The sequence below is a fragment of the Argiope bruennichi genome, chromosome X2, assembly GCF_947563725.1.
Source record: "Argiope bruennichi chromosome X2, qqArgBrue1.1, whole genome shotgun sequence".
Classification (NCBI taxonomy): Eukaryota; Metazoa; Arthropoda; class Arachnida; order Araneae; family Araneidae; genus Argiope; species Argiope bruennichi.
The window spans coordinates 128,834,706-128,852,719 of NC_079163.1; the positions used below are offsets into that span (position 1 = coordinate 128,834,706).

Genomic DNA, 18,014 nt, shown 5'->3' on the forward strand with positions numbered 1-18,014 from the left:
CGAAATTAAGTTAGTCCAAATAAGTAGGTTTGTTTCGAATTAGAACAATATCGCAAGCTCATGTTTTAAATTCTAATAAATATTCTTCATAAATAAATATAATTAAGACGACTGAGTGTTTATTTAATTCTGATATATATTTAATACTGTATTTTATTCAAACGCTAACGAAATGCCAGCATCTTTAAAAACAATTATATATATATAAACAATTAAAAAATATATAATAGTAATATGTGTATGTGTGTGTAAACTTTATTTGTATGTGTTTTACGTTAATTGATGGTGAATAATTTAATAAAATTGTGTAAATAACTAAAAATTACCAATAACTATTTCTTAAAAGGGCATAATTGAGAGATTAAAAAAGAAAAACATAGCATGTAAATCAAAATGTAGAGGTAGTTCAAAGTATAAAGCAAAAAAAGAAGCTTCCATTTCTTAAAACCTTTTATAATCCTTCACAAACATGATTTTTTATTTCCCATTCATTGACACACTTTCCAGCGACTAGGGAACATCTCTACCTTTTACATGTGCATAAAATAAAACATTGATAGTTTCAGCTGCATTTGTAAAAGTACATAGGGCGTAGAAATGTAGCCGGAATGTGATGCAATGTAAATAAGTCATTGTAAAGTTAGATTGCATACCAATGTTGGTTTGATCTCTGAAATCTTCAAGAGGAAATTTAAAATAATTATTTTTGAATGTTTAAAATGTTCAGAGATTAATTTTTTTAGAAATTATTTAATATTTATTTATTTTATTAGTCATTCGTTTTTTTTACTCAAACAATTATAAAAAATCTGTTTTCAAAATCTTGCATCAAATATGCTAAATTTCAATGAGTAGACTCAAATTTTTGTAATTAAGATATGAACATTTCCTTTCAGTTCGAAGGAAAACAAATAGTTTAAATCATCATTCTGTTTAAAATGTAGTAGCAGGGGGAAAAAATGGCTGTCAAAAAAATAAAGTTTCATTCTGAAAACGATAAATTCTTTAATTAATGAACCAAACCATTAATTACTCAGGCAGCAAGTAAAACTAATTTATTAAAATTATCAGTCAATAAAATGATAATTTTTTTTCTTCATAAATTATAAGCTATTGAAAAAAAAAAAAAAAAAAAAAAAAACGATTCTGAAATATTTAGATATAAGTGCTCAATAATGTATTATTCGTAGTGGTCAAATTTTTATTTAAACATTGCTTCAAAAATTTTTATTTAATGTAATAAAATAGCACTCGCTCTAAAGCAGTTTTTAAGATCTACCGGTTCAAGATTTATTGGATTTTTAATCTCTTAGCCAGATTTATATGATTTAAGAGGGTAAAATCTCATAAGGTATTTTTTATTCGTTAACATATCTTCAAAGCCATAATAAAATCTAATGCTATTCGCATCCAGTATTTTTCTAGCTCAAAAACCTGTTTTCTCGAATTTACTTCTACGCACCGTGAAAGCAAATCATAAAAGCACCTAATTTCTGTCCCTTTGTATGCATTCGAGTAATTGCCTTAAAAGTAAAGAGTTTTAGGCCCGGAGCCAGATCCTTGTCCAATTCTTGTTTAAACATAATTCCCAGTTTGCAGCAACGAAACAACGCAAAGATAAATCACACGTTTAGGAACCGAGAAAACTCTTTCATATATTCAGAGGCAAAATAAGTTACGATCCAAAGTTCCTGTTACAGTGGTCCATTAAGCAAATCCACGTCATGAAAATAATCCCTGGCAGCGTCAAACAGAAAGCGAATGTTCTTTTCCGCAAGCACTACGTGACCACCTTCAGGTTGAGGTCCCGGAACGATCTTTCTTTCAAAATATTGATTACCGATAGCATTTCTTGGAACAGTGTCTCAAGTAGAGAATGACTTTCACTTCCCAAAGTTTTCTTTAAAGTCATGAGCAGCCAGAAAATCTATACATGGAATTCTGCCATCTGAGCTGAAATGCTTTATCGAGAAATCCATGCCCATGGTAAATGAGAAGTTAACTGGGCAATCTCTAAAACTGATAAGAGAATCGTAAATAGGGGGTTTCCAATAAGTTATTTTATACACTTTGGAAGATTAATTAGAATTGGTACTCACTTTTATGAAAGAATGGTGCACCAAATAAATTTTTTAAAAACATTTTTATGTTCAATGACTTAAATATAAATTCTGATTTCCTAACAAAAGTATCTAATTAATGACATTCACTCAAAAGTGTTTACAAAGAAATGTGCTTTGTAACCCCCTAGACTGCAGCTTTTTTTTATTCATTCTGTGAATTAGTCTTGAATAAGTGAATCATTTCTCGTATAATTAGAATTTGTTGGAAGGAATATTCATTTTGTTTTTTTCTAAGACAGGTACAGCTAGAGGTATTCATAAAAAAATCAGGAACGTTAAAATATGTATTTCAATGTATTTAAATTACTGCATTTAAACTGAGTTGCCATTTTTGGTTTTGCCAATTAATTTTAGATACACGATTGATTAATGAATTTATTTACTAACTGAATTTTTAATTTCAAGAAGAAATGCTTTTAGAAAAGTTAGTTAAACATATATTATTTTTAATGAAAAATTACATCCACTTAAAAATTTTCATTTATTCTTTGCATTCATCTACATTTAAGATATATTTGTTTAAAAAATATAACAAGTTATCAATTAAGTACTTTTTGAGGTATAATTTATATTTATGTTGCGTATTTAACATAACTTTTCTTTTGTCATCTCATTTTGAATAAAGGATTGATTAATGAAATTATTTGCTAGATTTTTATCTAGAAAAGGAAAAAGGGGAAAACGTAGCCAAGTATATATTGTACTTTAATTAAAAATTAAATTTAAAAACATACTTTTAATTAATTGTAGTATATTCTTTGACTCATCTATATACTACCAAATATTTTTTTTTTAAATTTTATTTTGAATTTTTTCTTAGTTGTTACTTTTTTAACACTAATGTTGACTGTCTCCAAATTTTAAAATCTCATTTTCTAATTACGTCTACTCATCTTCTAATTTTCAATTACATCCAATTATACTAATTTACAATTTTTCAAATCAAAACTATTTGGTTTTTATTTTACTTGATATATGAATAATCATAATGATTTCACAGGCTTTGGAACAATTTCACAATCTCACTAAACCAGGCAAAATATACGATAAAAATAAAATTTTGTTCTTTCATATTCATTAGAAGGCATTATGTTTATTAGAACTGTAAATTGAGGCATTTTTTATCACTTCTGAAATATTGATAACCAGTTATTAATGTTGAGGACAAATATCATTTCAAAAACAAGGAAAACATATGGAAATTCTTAAAAATATAAATTACAATAAAATCTAAGTTTTTAATGAAATTAATATAAATTATATTTCTAAATATAAGTTTCTTTATTCTTATTCTTTTCATTAAATTTTCAAAATCAATGGTCTAATGAATTCATAAGAATTCAAATTCATTTTTCTAGACATTTGTAAAAAATAACATTTATAGAGACCAGTTTTATAAAAAAAAATATTTCGTGAGAGCTTTGCAGCATTTCAAAAGCTATCTTTTACTTTTTGACTGTAATTTCACTAATTATAATAACAAAAAAGATAAACCCCTTATTTGGGAAAAAACAACAACATCTATTTTCCACTTTTTATCAATTTCAACACAATATTAGAGTAAAAGAAGATATTAAGACAATTTACATTTACTGAGAAATTAATTTAAGGTAAATTATATGAATATCTCTACTCTTATTTGAACAATTTACAAACATTTAAATATTTAATGAAATCTATTAAGAATGTAAAAAATGTACAATGGATGGCATTTATCTTCCGTTTCCCACAGGAAGACGGTAAAAGAGTTTATGAGACGTCTTTGGAATTAATTTTAAATTCTGTAATAGTTTTGTTATAAGATCTAATAATTCTGTTCAACGGATAATTATTGCAAGTTAATGAGGAAAGTTTTTTATTCATATGTAAGTTGGAACTACAGATTATGATGAAACTTTTCCATCAAAGACTTCCTGAAAAAATCCCAAAATTTAGTCGGGAAGCTCATTGGAGTATGATCCGATTCTATTAAAAACTCAACGAAAGTATTAAATTTGTATTATTCATTTGCTTGTCTGAGAGATATAAACAGCAAAAACTTTTTCTCGATTTTTGGAAAGATACAAATTAAATGTTATTAAAAATTATAGAAGTCAGTTTGTATATTTTTCATTCTCAATGTTATTTCAAGTAACTTTCAAACAGTAATTGAAACAACAGTAAAAATCTACTTTTGTTTAAAAAAGAGGCATATTAGACGACTAGAAATGATGTTTACAATTTCATCATCGTTTAGTATTATGGTCATGATAAGAAAACTTATTTAGAACTTATTTTAACAAGATTTTCAAATAAAATTCCCAAAGAAACTTACGAAAGTCAAATGTATGCTTTAAAATATCCGACCTTCAGTTTCAAGTAGCTTTTAAACAATAATTTAAACAACCGTGAACATCTGTTTTTGTTTAAAAAGGATGCATATTAGAAGACTAGAAATAATGTTTTCGATTGCATCATCATTTGACCCTTTGGTCAATAGTAGAAGAAGATATAGAATTCCTTTTCCTAAAGCAAAATTCTAAAGTAAAATTCCCAAAGATATTTATAGGCGTCAAGTGTATGTTTTTAAGAACTCAAATTTCAGTTTCAAGTAACTTTCAGCTGTTAGCTGAAAAAGTCCTAAGTATTTATTTTTTACCGAAAAAGAAATATCTCCTAGACGACTAGATAAGAACATTTCCGATTACCCATCATTGGACTTCATGGGCAGCAGAACAACCTCCTTAGAAAAATCGAAGCTCGTAAATACCGCATGCATATATAGATGTACTCTATTTGATCAAGTCAATCTATTTCTGTATTCACGGGAAGCTAGTAAACGTTAGCAATAGGAAAAGGGTTAATCACAAGAAAAATACTGCGACATAGATGGAAAATGCTTATCGTTTACAGGAGACAGGAAAATGACCTTTAAACTTTATCTATTCAGTACATTCTTTCGAAAGGAAATTGAAATCACTTTTTTTTTTTACTATCACTCACTGCTTTGAAAATATTTCAAAAGGGTTGTGAAGCCTTCTATCTAAAGTTATTTTTAAATCAGAGTTTTAATGCATTCCAAATTATATGGACTGTATAGAAAATAATTTTCATTGCATGCATTTAATGCTGAGACATATCACAGTAAATTATTATTAAAAATAAATTATTAAGATGATGAATTCAAGCATACAGCTAGCTTGAAATATTGAATTGATACACATAAATAGTAAAGACTGACATTGAATATTAAATTGATTCAAATTTCTTTCAAAGGATTTCTTTTTTCATTTATAAAGCAACCAATGAATGAAAAAAATATAAGAAGTAAAATACATTAAATAATCTAAATATTCAATTTAAAATGGGTGTAGCATGTGCAGAGTGTATCACGCATAATGAATTTGCGAGTGTTTACAGTTGCAAAAATATAGTTAAATTAACCCACAGCAACAATTCATGAAAAAATTATAATTTAAAATAAACAGTTAATTAACACAAATTAAACTTTTTATGGTATTTAATATTTTATGCTCCTTCGCCATCCGAAAAATAATTAGATGAATACAATACTAATCTAATTCCTTAAAAAGAAGCACTATTATTTTGATTGTCAACTAAAATGAGTCACTGCGATGTCAATAAAGGTCTATCTATAATGTTTGAATAACATTTTGTATCAATTATTCTTTAAGCTTAAAGCATGCATTCAATCCAATGTCCCCTTAGTACAACCAGTGAAGAGTTAAATATTATAGTTAGCAGAGTATTTTAAATTTCTCAAATTTTAATACATTCTACTTGTAAGTTATTCTGGAAGTTTAAGGCAGAATATTTTAACGCTGTTATTTGAGCTTGGCCATTGTAAATACTATATTTTAAATGGCATTCTTCTGTATTGCAAGGTAATATATCTTTCGGATACCAAATTATCCTAGTTGTAATTCCTTACCTTAGAATTTTCAGATGAATCTAGAAGCCGAAAAAATTGTTGAAAAGATCCAAACAAGTTAAGTACAGTATGAACCCCAATGTTAAAAATTGATTTTAACCCAACCAAAAGCAACAAACGTGGCACAGTTTAATGTTTTACACAATATTTATGTTAAATTTAAATGTGTCATTGAGTTTTAGATTGTGAATATGTGACAAAAGCAAAAAATGCTGCGTTTCAGAAAAAGATTTTTATTCCGATACTTTACTACGCATATTAATATTTGCATTTTTTTTTACTACAGTCAGTGGGAAATTTTAATCAATAAATACATTCACACAATCTTTATTTTGCATCAAACTTCAAAAACATTTAAACTGCAGAAAAATTATTTTAAGAAATATTCCTGCGACTTTACTTGCTATAACAAATTGAAATAACTTTTCTCAAGAGCGATGTAAACCGGTCAGATTATAATTTCATTCCACCGCAGAAACCTAAACAAAGTACAAGAAGATTGCATTTGCACCATGTGTTGAATGAAATAAGATAAACTCAATTTCCCCTAGGCAATCATCATACAGAGTAACTTCGGGCTACTCTAAAATCGGTTTCGAGCGTTCTGCTGTAATACTTTAAATCTCTTGGGTGTCTTCGAAAATCCAGTCTTCAACCTTTCGAAAATCAGAATTATTGATTTTTCAAGAAGGAATTTCTGGGGAAGACTCATTCATTCCAACAAGTTGAGAGAATTATTTCCTTAGCGTGCAGTTTGTATTTTGTTTAAGGATCCTATTTCCTTGCTAGATATTTATAATTTCATATTGAACTTTTAGATATCTTATGATATATAAAATTTTAAGAAACAGTTTTAATGCTCTGTTGTCGGTGGGTTATTTATATATTCAACCTTATATTCTATTTAAATATATTTTCTGAAATCTTTTTTCAGATAACATGTTGAAATCTGATTTCTGCAATATTTCTATTTTGGAGTGAAGTATTGTTATCAAATTTTCTGTACATTTTATTTTTGTATATCAACTACATTTTGAATGTATATTTTCGCATACCTACTAAATAGGAGTATCATGAAATCCATTTTTCTACCTAATCCGATTTGGCGAAACTTCGTATATAAAGTTTTCCTATACTGGACAAACAACTAAAATTAGAACTTTGTTCATTGCAATAATGCAGCTGAATTCTTTATCCACCTGAAAGTTTTTACTAAGTATATTCAATACCTTCGGCAATTTTGAGAGCTATCCGATATTTGAAGATGCAAACGACGGGATTCTGCATTTACGATCGTGCCATTTCTATCCATTTTGTCTAAAATATTCATCTCAAACTTAGTCTCTATATAGAGTGTGTCTTTTTAGGGTCAGGTTTATCATTATCTTCAGTACTGCTCAAAGGCTAACCTTGATTTCGTATCTTTATTCTCATTCGACATGCATTATTCTCATTAAAATCTAAATATTCATACAATATTTCAGATTTAATGTAACAAGATTATTTACAAAAAACAGCATTAATGACTTCGAAATAAGAATTTTTTAAAATTCAAGGAAACCATCCGTCGAATGGGGATTCCAGATTATTTTATTTGGGGTTACTTGAAAGGAGTTTTGCAAAAGAATTTTGAGCAGGGTCCCGTCGATATGATTTTTCAGAATCTACAATTTCTTGTACAACTGGACAGCTGTGGAGGATAACAGGATGCATTACAAAGACACGGAAACTTCTTAAAAGTGCTGAAAGTGTAAATTGTCGAATTTAAAACTGATTTCAAGCTTCAGGAAGTACTCATAAAAGTCTAAATCATATTCGTATGCATGCAATAAGTGCTCGTTATCTGCCCTTAACAGCCATCCAAAGCCAAACAAGAAAACCCACTTCCCTGCAATGAGACCTTTATTGGTTGGCAGGACGAAAGTGTCGACACAAACTGCGCGCCATCGTTAGTATGGATTCTATGCACATAAACCTTTGAATTGCAAGACGTGTAGGAGGATGAGAATAAACCTTCCATATGGAATAGCAAAGAGTAGCTTCCTCTTCAGAGAAGTCAAGATTTTGTTTGTAGCCAGATAATTGCTCTATGGAGAAGTGTAAGAAGTAATAACAATTTGGCGCTCGGAAGATAACACAATCAATGCAGTGAGCTCTGCATACTATCCAGAATGGCAATTGGATGGGTAAAGTATTCAAAGAGCGGGGTTTTTTTTATCATTTAGTTTTATCATATTTTTTTTGTTTTATCATTTTCTTTTATAATATGCTGGAGACACCGGTGATATATTCCTTTTAATGGAGGATAGAACTCAATGTCTTAAAGATTGTATTGCTTAAAATTTGCTTTTGGAGTAGATGGAGTGACCATTGTTCATCCGGCCTGAATCTAGTAAAGCGTGTATAGCATGCTCTAAGAAGACAGTTTACTATTCGGCCATTTCTACATCTGTTCATTCAAAATCCAGAGACTGCCACTGAGGAGAAACTGAAAAGAGTTCCTCAAAAATGACAGGTCAACTTTGTAAATTCCAAGTAAAACCGGTGTGCAATCTCTTTAGCAAGAAGAAAGTGCGAGCAGACATTTTTAGATCATGCAAATATTCTGAAACAATTTCCTCCGAATTTTTCATTCCAAAATATACTGAAGCTTTTAACATTTCTTCAAGTACTGGGAATAGCTTTTTTTTCAATTTTGTGAACCAAATTTTCTATCGTTGTACGTTTATTGTACTATAAATAAACATACATATATTCAAATTTTTCTTAAGAAAAGATAATTGGAAGATAATATTTCTTCAAAAGAATAATTGACTCTTTGATTTCTTGAGCGACGTTTTGTACTTCCGAAGTGCAATAGTACCTATTTATCTTTGGTTTCGTAATCTGAGAAAAACTGCTTAAAAAGATGCGATTTATTATATAATAAGTAACCTATTAGTTTAATGGATGCGCGAAATGACAAGAATTAAAAAATTAAATTTTTGTACTTCCAAAAATGAATTGCTTTTTGGCTTGACTTAATCAAAATCGAGCTATCGGGAGTGGTCTTCGCGAAACGTTTTTGCTTGTTCCCGAATAAAGGTGCTTTTATCCCATAATAATTAGACAAAGCAACTGGAGTGCGCAGAATTTTATTTTTAGAACATGAGCATTTTGTATTTTGTAGCACAATGTATTAAATCAACTATGCATTTTGAATGATTTTTAAGCGGCCGATTGAAGCCAAAATTTTACACAGAACTTCAATTTCAGTCTCATACCAAATTTCATTTATCTAAACCCTTGCAATTTTTTTGCTTTTTTGCATGCAGGAGAGTATACAAATCAGCAAACTGTCAAGCAATTGACGGATTTGGTTGAAATTGGATGCGAATGTACATTTTAGGTACTAAAATTATTTTCTACATCTTGCGTTTTACGTTTTCTAGTTATTGTTTTTACTTGTACTCAGACAGGAAAATTTCCTGTGAATGGATCTCTTTCGAAATTTGACAGAAATTAAAAATGTGTGTAAAGACCACATGCCAATTTCATCCGCGTAACTCAAAGTGGTTTTAGGTTTTCGTGTTCACATTTCCAAAAACGTGTTTTTCGGACTTGTGGAGGTCTCAAATTCGGAGATTCGTTAAAATCTCGAGTTCGAATTTTTTGACGATTTCAATACTGTATATTTCGTATGCGAAAATATAAAAAGGAAGATCGCAAAGATTACAAAGGTGGATATTTTTTCTTTGAAAACAATTTTGTTAGCTATATTTTGTTTTGTGGCAAAAATAAATATCGAACGTTTTTCGAAATTTTCGATCATAGTAAAAGTTTAAAAGCCAGAAAGGTTTTTCATTCAGAAAGTTTGTTTTGAATACTTACAAATTTTGTATAGTTGTTTTCTATTTACAGATGCATTTTATAAAATAATGATTGATCTGGAATTATTTTTATTTATAAAACTATGTGTTAAAAGGGAATTCGAGCTTTCTTTTACTCGTAATTAAACTTCAAAACTCATACATCTGAGAACAATTTCATTTTTTCTATTATTTATTATTATTAGATAATTAGCTAAATTATTGATTTAAGTAACAAGATTTTTGCAAAAAAAGACTGAATACAAACGAACTGAGTTCGCTTAAATGCATTAGGTTTCATATTTGCATAAAATACCATGCAATACGACTGGTCCACCTCAGAGTGTGAGTAAATTGAATAATCACTTGCCGCAAATATTAATACGAGATATGTGATCCACACAAAACTACCTCCATTAAGCCCAGACCAATACAATCTCCTCCGGTGAGGTATACTTAGTTTTCGATAAGGCGCATTAATCCGTCAACACTATTATTACTTATCTTTCAGGAAGCGAGTATCTGCTTATTGATTTAGGAAAATTCTTGTTCCATTTATGAAATCCCTTTGGAGGAATGGTAGGTGTTTAATGACCACAAGTATGGAATAAATCTCGCCCTGCAGAAGCACTGCGTGAAACTGAAGGTCCTAAGGCCCATATTGTTAATGGTACACCTTTTTCTATATACGAAGCATTCCTTAATTGGAATGAAGGTACCCAGTACAACATTGCTCGATTTATCAGGAAAAACGAGAATTTGCTACTAATTAGACAATTCCTTATCCATGTATTAGTGGGCTCTTCTTCTATGGATAAGAAGGATTGATAAAGGACTGCTGCTTAAGCAACTTTAAAATGTTTAGAAGAAAACCTGAAATATTTTACATCTCCTTTTATTAGCAATTTAATTTCGCGAATTTCTTCATAAATAAGACAGGCAATGATTTCACACAAAAAGAGAGAAGAACTTAATCGAAATTTTTAACTCTTAGAAAGGGTTACTGTTTTAGAATAGCCTTTTTTGTACATTTTTGCATAGTCTTTGCTGTCCTAAAAGTCAGTAATTCACTTAAAAGCACTTAAAAATCCACTTCGCATCAATTTATTTATAGGTAATTGATTAAGACAGAATTTCTTGGTTAGTTTTTCCAAACCAAGGTAAAAGACTTCGAAATAAAGTAGAAATCAAATTATCTCTAACATCCATTAGCGCACTCAAGTGTTTCACATAATCTAGTCGCCTTTTTCTCGATTGTCATCTTTTTTTCTCAGCATATTAGTTTTTAATTTCGTATCGAGTCCCTGTTTGTTTCCTATCTAAAGTTTTGTAATCTAGCTTCTGCGTTTTCTTACCTTGTAGTTGCAGTCTTTAGTGAGGGATATCTGAAATCAGTTCCCTTTCTATGTTTCAATGAATCCCCGTAAATGTCATTTATTAACGTGAGCTTTGTCAAATACATTTGAAATTTGCTAACGGACTTTATTAAAGCAAGGATTTAAATTCGGTAATTAGATTTATTGCACTCAAGTCAAGTGTGAAATGTTTCAGAAACTTTAATTTCTCCTTCGTTATTTGTAGCTTTTGGTCTGCAAGAAGTAAAACTTCACTTTTTCAAATACTGGAATTAGCTACAGAATGATCGCAAAATTCAGATTTTGAAGGTGGAAACGAAATAAGGAAAATGGGTTCTGTTTAAAAACAAGTTTATTTTTGATTAAATTAATTAATTTTCTTGATTAAAAAAGATAATTTGTAAAAATCGCCGATTCATTCTGCAGGTACAAACGATCGTTATGTCTTTTTTACAAAGGTAAAATATCATATGTAACATCATAAGTTTGCAGGTACAAACTTATGATTGTTATTTCTTTGATTTATAGGGATGTATATTTGTCGTTAATACGATCTGAGTTAAAAAAAAATTCAAAACAGGAGTCCTGTTTTCAAATTAAAGAAAATTTACCAATTTTTGAAAAGAAAAATGGATAATAGAAACTATACTCTTTTTGTTTGTTTAATAACAAAAATGGGAATAAAAACAAAGATAGAACATCTGAAATAAATGAAATACAACTCTATAGTTAATTGCAAGAGAGCTTAAATCAATAGTGAAAGGCATGAAATCAGTCCCCCTTTCCTTGTTCAAATGAATTACCGTAAATGTCATTTATCAAGAGAAGCACTCTCAAAGCCCAATTAAAATTAAAATTAACGAACTTACTTCCTGAATTAAGGCCTGCGTTTGAATCCCGTAATCAGATTTATTACCCCCCTATGAATAGTAAGCTGTTTGCCGAGGTTTCAGGCATCTTTTCTAGTGCTCGAAACATTTATTTGATAAAATGCAATGCAAATTTCTATGTGAAACGTAAAGCGCTGGGAAAGACATTGTTGTAGTTCATTTGTTTCAAACGCAGCATGTGTACTTCACTTGCGATCACTTTGACAAGCCATAGTGGGGATTTACACTAGCACGTGTTATTGGCTTCAATTGAGCGAGTGCAATTATTGATTCTAGACCCACTCAGATTTAACAAACGAGATCTATAATTGCTGCTCAATTCAGTAATATCTCTCTAATTCGAAGCATACAGAAGACGATGATTGCATTGAGATAAAGCCGTTTCAACGAATTTAAAGGCCATATAAACTCCAAGAATAATTAGAGATCGTCTTTAAAAATTCTTCGTAATGATTTTGAATTCCTAACACTCAATTGCTCCTCTTATTTACCAGCAAGAGTTACAACGAAATCATTACAGAATAGTGATAAATCTTAAAACATTAGTAAACATCTTAGATTAAAAAAAAACATTTGGTACTTCAATCAAGAGATGCATAAAATTCCACAAGTAAATAATTACTTTAAAAGTAATTTTCTTTCAGTATAGAATATTCTGAATTATTTAAGCATGAATAAATCTAATTTAGTGGAATTTAATGTTCCTACTTGTTTAGAGTTTCTTATTTAAATAGTGTGCACTGGAAATAATTTATTTCCACTCGAACAAACATCAAATAAACCCGCTAGATCCATATACTAAAAAAGGTGAAAACGTGTCTCAACTCAATTAAATATAATTGTTTGCGGACTTTACACGAAATTAAAAAATTAAATTATAATGTTCTTTATTATTTAAAATTAATCATTTTAAGTCATGTCTGGATTATTATTATTATTTTTTTAAATTATCTAAATACTTATTTAAATATATTTGAGACGCATTTTATATTATCTCACTTTGATAAATATAAATTAATATTCATTTATTTCAGTCCAGAACTATTTGTTCATATTAATACTAGTACTCATCAAGTTAACACAATATTTCCAGCAAAAAAAAAATAATAATAATAATAAAAAAAAAGATTTCCAAACAAAAAAAAAAAAATTAATAACAACTACAAACGAAGAAGTAAAGTATGTTTTTCAAGACAGATCCAAAGTGAAAATAATTTCTTCATCACTTCGTTTTCAACGATCAAAAAGAGACAGATGTTAAGAATGCGAGAATTAACGTTCAATTAAGCCTCTGTAGGAAATATCACTTCTTTTGAAATCTTCACATTACTTTACAATTGAAGTAAAATGGAGAATCCTCTAGCAACAGCTTGATTAAGTTCTTTCTTTTTTCACTCTTCAGCTGCGATAGGCAGAGGCAGGTTCCCCTTCTTTCCCCCTCCTTCCAGTTCTTTCCTCCAACATTTACTTTATTATTATGTTAGGAAAGTGACAATGACGGAGACATTGGAATTGCAGGGGTCCTCTAACGACTCTTCTTGCCATTTCCATGGTTGCTCTAAATGCCTTTCGCCCACTAATGACATTCTCTTACTTCTAATGGTCAAAGCCTAGATGTTCCAGCTCATGTTTCGTCGCACCTAGGGAAAGTCAGTTTTAGCATTTTATCGTTACTTTTTTAGAATCATTTCAGATGAAAGGCTCTTTTGCAATCGATTGTGAGGCATCAGGCTTACTGTTAATGCTGCGCACGTGGTTTCAGCTTTACACCTATTAACGATCTCTGAAATGTATTTCTTCAAACAAAGCTTTAAAAGAAGTATTTATATTTCGGATGTAATAGAAGTCTGTTGTTAATTTAGGCGATGGTTCATAGCTGTAATGGAAATTGATTTCTTATTTCTTTTTAAGCTTGTCTTAAAGGTGATACTATTAAATCTCGAAAACAATTATCAAGTAAATTCCGAAATTAACATAATTCTACGCGAAATGACCTTTCCATACAAAGAGATAACATTTACCGTTTCGGAAATACTTGTAGAAAGCAACTGTTATCTTTAAAATGGTTTTTCACATCACCTGAAAATACCTAAAAATCGATCCAAATAACAAAATATGATAAAAAAATTCAGAAAATTTAAAAATATTTTTCAATGCAAAAATATTTTTGTGGTTGATTCAAGACAGTTCATATATTTTGGTGTGTTTATATATTTCGTTTCATTAAAAAAAAAAAAAAAAAAAAAAAAAAAAAAAGCTATTATTTGAGTAAAAAAATAAATAATACACTAACAAATAATAAAAAATTTCTGCGGACTTTGAAAATATTTCAGCCTTTAACTCTAAAATTCATGTAAATAAAAGTGAGAAACAAGATTTGTGTCTTTGCAAAAAAGCCCAAACTACTCAAACAGTTTCTGTCAAATTTTGCCCACAAATAGTATGAATTAGTTATAAGACGTGTTTTAGTGAAGGTTTTGTGACCTTTTATTAAGTAGTTATTTTTTTAGAAATAAAAATTATATTTCATTATATAGAAAAGATTCTTTTATTTTAGCATCGGCATTCCTAATGAATAATAATATTTTAGCCATTACTTACCATTACGGCTGCATTCCTTCAAACGCCAATTTTAAATATAATTTTACTTCGTCCGAAATCACACAGCAACATTACTTGTGTGCAATTGGTTTCATATTTCTTATATAATATTATTATATCAGCTGTAGAGTTTCTAAATATTTGTGTTTAGGTAATGCTTGTTTTTAAAATTTGGTTTATAAAAGCAGGCAACAGTGAATTGAATAACTGTCAATGGCAACAATCAGTATTGGTTTATAAAAGCAGGCAACAGTGAATTGAATAACTGTCAATGGCAACAATCAGTATAATTTAAACGCGAATTAAAACAAAGAGACAAGTTAATTTGAGAAAACAATGCATTTATCTTTAAAAAATTAATATTATAAAATCTTCATTAATGCACGAAAATCCAAAAACATGATCCATAAATTAGAGGATAGGTGCATTAAAAATTCAATCTTTTTATGCAATATACAGATGAAAGTCTAAGGGAAAAATACGTAGAATTTTTTTTATTGGGTAGCATTCTTTACATATTTTCGTAACTTTCTTCGTAAAGAATTAACTTAATCCATTAAAATCTATAATTTGAGTTAAAATTAAATACTTCAAACACCTTTTTGAGTTTATCGTTAATTTTTCAAAGAATTTTAAACTCCATTCCAAATGCATTCCTTTTATCATGAGATATCTTTAGAAAAATAAATGCATTACACTTTCTTTTTTACGTGAGGTATACACATCTCAAAATTAACCAACATTTTAGATTAAATTGGAATTAACAAAGAAAATGTAAAATAATGATGTCGGAATGCCCATATAGGCGCTATTTATTCAATTCTCAAATATTTTCAAACGTACGACTGATTTTCAAATATTTAAAGAACAAACAAGTTACACTTCTATAACCAAATCGCATCCAATGCAAAACCTCATAAAATAATGACCTTAAACTAGAAAGCCTTCTTTGTTCTATAAAGAACCAATTTCAGCGAGTCGAGCAGTCTCAAAAGTTTTGTCCTCTTTTATTACATCGACAAAGTCCAATGCTACCGACTACGCCAGCTATTTCTTCAACAGAAACTCAAGACACTCCTTTTTAACTTCCCCCTCTTTCCCTATTACGGCTGCAATAACATCAGCTCGGCAAACAGGAACTAGTCCAATTTTAAAATTTTGCCCGGATTTCGTTCGTCGCTTGGTAGCGTTAACACGGAATTTTACTGACGGAAAAGGCTTGCCTTTGTCGAAGCCTTTCCCTAACAGGGCATTAAAGTCAGACGAGCGAAGAAATCACACAAAGACAGGACATTCCTTTAAATTCAAGGCACTGTCAGAGACAGATAAATACGCCTGAGTTGGCTCTTCCTTTGCTCTTGAATAACTTAAACACTTACTTTCCTGTTTTACCTCACCGGCGGTCTTCAAAGTAGGGTTGTTGGATGTTCGTCTTCTTATCTGGCCAGGTCGTAAACTTCCTAAAACGACATATAACAAACTTACAGGCGATGGCATAATACAGTTTACGGACAATTCAGATTCGAATGACTTGAAATAATTTGTGTGCATATCTATCAGAGAGCCCTTTTATAAAAGAAGATTTTGCTGGATAGTTTTATTTTTAAGCGAAGTTTCTTCGTTGTGTAGTTGAAAAAAGGAAGGAGTTGTGTTATTTTTAGTTCAACAAAATAGATTCCAGATTACTTTCCTGTAATAGGAAAATAAGAAATTCAGCATTTATTTGCTTAATTTGATTTGATTAATATTGTTTTATTAAAACAATTATTTTGCAAATTTTGCATTTGAAAAATGTTTTGTATTTACCTTGAGAAAATAAATATCTTGAATAAGTTGTGATTAAATTGAAATTACTTGTCAGAAAATATATTACGAAAATTCAAATTCTACTGAGTGACAAAAAAGCACAGAGGCCACTCAAGAGTCTTTTTAACCCCCCTCCCCCCAAAATAACCTCGGAAAAAAATATTTATTTCTGAAAATTGAATCTAATTAGAGTTTAAAAGTAGTCTCCATAAGAGAACTCCTTGATAAATAGAAAAATATCATAAAAAACTGATTATTGGAATATTTATGAAATAAATTATCTATAGGAATAAAATGCGTTATCCAGGAAAGTTGCCTAGAAATTTTTAATTTAATTATTAAATGTATAAACAGAGTTATTCTCTTAGTTTTATATAAAAGTTTGTGTCATTATGTCAAATGAATTTCTAAATAAATTTTTAAAAAGAATCAAAATTAAAATTTCTTTTCCTTGTTAAATACATGATAAAAATAAAAATACTTTGTAGAACGTTAATTTCAACTACAAAAGTAAAATAACCGCAAGTTTAGAAATAGGTGTATTTACTTTTTCTGTAGATGAGGTGACAGTTTTTGTAGTTTTTCAGGTTGTTTGAAGCTAAGAAATAAAAAAAATTGCAAAGAATATCGAAGACGATTTTGAAGGAATAAAATCAACTTACATAAGCAATTCTGCATCACTTTTGAAAATTCAAATAAAAAATCGCAACGGAATTTGAAATATAAAAAAACTTGAAGCCCATTTATGCATTTTTTGCGTATTAGATTTTTAAAATGTTTAATTAATATTGTTCTATACGAAATTCTTAATAAATTCTTATTTATCAAACAAAAATCTTAAAAATTTCTGTTCCAAACCTAGCAATAAATAAATTTAAATTTTCAGCTTAATAAACACGAAACAAGTGAAATGAAGGAAATGTACATTTAAAAATGAAAAGAAAAGACACCGAGATGAGGGGGGTAGAAATAGTCATACATTTAGTAACGTGTATTGATATTAATAATTGAGTAGTAAAATGATAATACGTGTTGTCATGATTTTTTAATGAGCTTACCTTGTGAATTAAATATAATGTTTAAATAGCACCTCGTAGAAGTTTTAAGCGAGATCCTGTTGTGACATTGATGACTTGAAAGAATTATTCATATCTCAGTGAGAAGGAAAATTTTCATTTTGGTTTTCGTGCATCAGTTTTCTTCCCTGTTTTATTCTTATCAAATATTTGTAAAATGAAGGTGTTGCGTTGGTAGATCACAATTTTTCTGAATCAAATTTTATGTGGTGCATGAAAAATCAACGAGATATATGAAAATGTATGAAACAAATTTTTGATTGCATTTAGATTTATTAACATTTGATGTATTTTCTTTATTTAGCTTTAAAATGTAAATGAATGCGATTTGATGTATTACCTAGCCTGATTTTTTTTAATAATCTACATTTCATTTTAGTTTAT

At 29.2% G+C, this 18,014-nt stretch overlaps 1 protein-coding gene across 3 annotated transcripts in view; it reads left to right on the plus strand.

The window, feature by feature from the left end:
* Nucleotides 1-18,014, plus strand: part of LOC129960791 (uncharacterized) — a 148,263-nt gene that overhangs the window by 108,708 nt on the left and 21,541 nt on the right. Inside the window, exon 1 of one of the 3 annotated variants that reach the window (XM_056074437.1) lies at nucleotides 7,934-8,240. The exons of the other annotated variants lie outside the window; for them this stretch is intronic. The gene's annotated coding sequence lies outside the window, so the exon portion shown is untranslated. Of the gene's footprint in view, nucleotides 1-7,933; nucleotides 8,241-18,014 lie in introns of those variants that run through there. 3 annotated transcript variants of the gene reach the window in all.